Below are 4,700 nucleotides of genomic sequence, written 5' to 3'. Positions count from 1 at the left end.
TGGGTTCGGTAATTGGACTTTGTTCTTGAAGGACCCAAGTATAACTGGTGACTTCTAACTGGTTATTACATCTTATCTGTATTTTCACCCTAATCTTGTCCCTTCTTCTACTTATATTTGGCAGGAGCTGGGATTTGCTTTTGGATTTTAAAGTTCAACTTAACATCTATTTCGACTTTTTATGGGTTTTAAATAATCAGCTTACCATCTCACTTCAACTTGACATCTCTCTCACTTTCTATGGGTTTTAAATATTCAGCTTACCATCACTTCAGAGTAGTGAAAGATTTACAGTACAACTGGTGACTTCTATCCAACAAACACCACACACAACAAACAAAAGAACACACCAGAACTACTCACGTCTATTCTACTCTTCTACATCTGTGAAGCACTCCTTTTCTGCTTATTGATTGCATGTCGGTTTTTGTCTGGGTTACTTCTGCATTTATTTTGAATGCAGGATCTTAAGGTGGTCAGATACACCCGGTTAGACATGGTTATTTGTTACGTGTTATGATTATATGCTTCTTTGTTTGAAGATCTCTACTATTCGATTCTTTATGTGATTTGTCAAGTTAGTAGAATTCTTTGTGAAAATACCTCTCGAATTTCAAAATGTAGGTTAGCACAGTAAGTATGAAGTTTGAAATGGAAATGATGCTCTTATTCATCTATATTAATTTTCCTCCTCGGGGGACTTGATTGCCTCTTAACTTTGCATGGAATTTTGTTGTAGCCTCAGGTGAATTTCGGTGAGGGAATGTTCTTGTTTCTAGGGATTTGGATATCACCGTGGTAGCAAAGGGTTCAGGAATTTTATTTAACCAACTCATGATGAATTACGAAGTTTTTTTTTTTTTTTAATTGAGGTTTACCATCATTTTGCGGACTTGCTTTTCTGCAGTTCGCGAACCCCATTTTTGGCGGATTTCAATCTTGGGGGAGCGAAAGATCACTGGCCTTCAGGAGTTGGTAGCTGTTTCTGAAATCTGAACTTTTCTGTTGCATTCTGTATTTTTCTCGTTTGGGAGAACTGTGGTCTAACTTCTGTGCAGTTCGAGTGAGTACTCTGGCTTGCGGAGAAAAGGGGTGTTCAGGGAATGGCTGGGGTGATTGGTGGTTCTACAGCAGTTATGGTGGCTTTTTTTTGTTCTGGAAGCAGGATAATTTGTTTTAATTCTTGTCTCTCGTCGCGCATCTATATTATTTTAATATCTGCAGTCTGGTGAAGATATTTTCCATGTGCAAATGTAGTGGTTTCTGTAGTGTATGCCATGGTTCAAGTGCATCCCTCATCTTCTCTAGCAAAAGAAGTAAAAGCAGAACGATGTATTTTGAGGTCTGCATTTTCTGCTCTCCTGTGTCTTTCACTTTCGTCTTTGTGGATTTGTTTATTAGATCTGTTTTAATGGCCCTTGTAAGTAGCTCTTCTGTTTGTTGCAAGACAAGTTCTTTGTTTTTGAAGTAGCATTCTTGTGCAGTTCTCTCTCGCAGCTTTGCAGTAAATTTTATGTGCGTCTACTATTCCAGTGATTTTTTGTGATTTGGATTTTTATTTGGATCTGGATGGGTGGTAGTGTTGCCATGCAGTTTGTTATGTGATCTTTAGGCCAATTTTATATGTTCCTGATGGTTTTTTTTGTGGGGTGTGCGCTTCAGTGCATTGTTTAAGTTTGAATGGGTACTAGGAAGGTATTCCGGAGGCTATGATCAGTGTTAAAATAAAGGCCATGTACGTGTTGTGTTGGTTCCAACAGTATACGACTGGTAGAATGGTGGTGGTGATGTTTATGCATTGTTCAACTATTGTTCAGTAACTTTGGTTTTTGTTCGTTGCTTTTTGGGGTGCTTGGGGAGCTTTTGAAGGTGTGTTTTGCGGTAACTGATGCCAATATTATCGAAGACTATTGATGGTTCAGTTCTGTTGCTTAGCTGCTTTGATGTATGTGTTCACATAACTCCCTTATTTTGTCGTCCTTGTGTATATGCATGCTGATCTATTCAAATGGTATATATATGCTGATCTATTCAAATGGTATATATACTTGAAAGAGTTGCTATTTGGATTATGTTCTTACCTAATAAAATGCGTCCGGGTTATTGCTTTACATTGCTGCTGATTCCAATGTTATGTTTTCAAATAGAGTGGGATATATGTTGTGTTCGTGTGTATAGGACATGTTTCAGGTATTTAATCGGAGCGGCATCATGGAGAGGAAGATTTGCCTAACAGCCAGGAAAAATGGTTTAGCCGTTTTCTCTCTCCTGTTTTCTCTTTTCTGGTTTCAGTGTGTATTGCAAAGATTGTACTGTGGATTCTTATAGTGGAATGCCTTTATTATTGTTCCCGTGGATGTAGGTCATTTGACCGAACCACGTAAATTCCCTGGTCTCCTTTCCCTATTGGATTAATTATTTTATGCGTTTCGGTGGCTGAGAGCATCAAGTCAAATAGGAATAAAATTAAACAGGCGATGATCGTAAATTCGTAATTGATTCCAGAAGTGCACGGAGCACTATCAAAATAATACCGGTCTAAAGTCAATTAAGATAAAATTAGAGATAATATTCAATTTGGTCCCTGAACTTACATGCGAGTCTCAATTTAGTTTCTGAAATTTTAATTGCCTTTATTTAGTCCCCGAAGTTTATAAATGTGCCTCATATTAGTCCCTAAAACCATTATTAGTATAAAAATGTTAATAGAGCGCTGTTGTAGACTATCACATGTCACGTTAAAACTTGTAAAATGATACAGTTTTAGTTTTGACATTTAAATAGCTCAAAAACGACATCGTATTACTTATTTTGTTACGTAAAATTTTAATAAACATCATTTAGGATGTTGTTTTTAGGTTATTTGAGTGCCAAAACTAAAACGACATCATTTTACCAAGTTTAGTGTGGCATCCGATTTCACGACAGTGTTCCGTTATACGTTGAAAATTGTTTCAAGGACTAACATGAGTTATATTCACAAATTTTGGGGACTAAATAGAGGCAATTGAAATTTCAAGGACTAAATTAAGACTTGCGTGTAAGTTCAGAGACCAAATTGAGTATTATCTCATAAAATTAAGTTCAACAACGCAGAATAATAATCCACTCGATTGCGTTCGCCAAATTCTGAAGAACTGGTAACTCAATTTGACATTGTCATCCTACATAATCACTCCAAAAGCTCCGAACAAAAAAACGGTGGAAACAATCGAATGAAGCCAACACTACCAATACGTGCCCCTCTTTGGAGGAAAGAAGGCCAACAAAAAGGCCTTCCCTCAACAACACATCGAGTGTCATCAATAAGCAAGAAACGAAGCCAACACTAGCAATACTTACCCCTCTTTGGGGCAAAAACAGCCAACATAAGGTCTTCCCTCAACGACACGAGTACCATCAATCCAAACAAGTATTATCAAATCAAAACAAATATAAATTTTTTCTAGAAGTTTCCACTTTAAATGATTCACTAATTTATTGCAAATGTTCTGTGTTATATGTTAACACAAAAAAAAAAAAAAAAGTTCCACATTTTGGGTTAATTTAGGTACCATCAAAATTTAAAATAAAGCACCAACATAAAATAAAAGATAAACCTTATGGCATTAAAAGTGTGGATAAAACATCGCATAAAAAGTAAGCCAGTCAAAGTAACTAATTTCTATAAGTTGCATCATGTTATTTTCATTGGATTTTGTTGTGCTGTTATCCTTTTCCAAGCATTTCAATAAGTAAAATTTCAGATGAAATATTAAAAGCTCAATCCATCTCAATAAGTAAAACTTTCAGATGAAATATTAAATGCTCAATCCTTTGTAGTAGATTCATAAATTTATTTCTCTCAGAGTTTATTTCTCTCTAAGTTTAGCATCTAATATGTATTTATTTTTTTTTATCATGTCACCAAATATTGGTCCTTAAATATGAATACCATTTCATCCAAGGATCCTAACTCCTTTTCAAAAATAAATTGTCACTGATTCCATGTCAAGAACAATTGCACCTGCATTACATACATCTTACACCTATAAATTCACAAAAAAAATGTGAAAATTCATGTGTAGTTGTTTTTAAAGTTAATATCTAAAAACCGTTAGATAATTTAATAAATTTGACTAAATTAATATCTAATAATATTCAACCAAAAAAAAGCACATCATTAATATTATGTTCAAAAGATAACCAACCATTGCAGTCACATGTTTATGAATATACTCTACCTAACCATTAACTCTTTTTTTCCTTTATGGTGGTGCTTCTTATAGTCTATTTCTTCACTCCTTTTATTGATTGGTCTCAACTTCTCATAAGAGGTCCAAGCGTAAACATGGTATTTTATTACCTCCCAAATTTTATGTTGTTGAAATTCTTTATTTTCAAAGAGCTTAAGATTTTTAATTCTTCATAGAGAAAAAGTATGGGAAGTTAATAAATTTAGGTTGGGTTTGGTAAAGCTTTTTGAATAGGTGCTTGTGCACAAGCACCTCATTTTGTGTTTGGTAAATTAAAAAGTCCAAGTGCTTGTGCTTGCGGCTTTTAAAAGTTATAGGTACTTTTGAAAGCACCTAAAAGGGAGCTTTTCAAAGTTGGCTTATGCTTATCAAAATTAAAAAAAAATCTAATATAATAAATATTTAAAATTATCATTATTAATTATTAACACCAGGTTTCATTTATTTTTCCACATATATTTTCCG

Source organism: Arachis ipaensis, chromosome B06, assembly GCF_000816755.2.
Source record: "Arachis ipaensis cultivar K30076 chromosome B06, Araip1.1, whole genome shotgun sequence".
In the NCBI taxonomy this organism is placed as follows: Eukaryota; Viridiplantae; Streptophyta; class Magnoliopsida; order Fabales; family Fabaceae; genus Arachis; species Arachis ipaensis.
The sequence above is the reverse complement of the archived record's forward strand: the minus strand, read 5'-3'. Positions refer to the sequence as shown.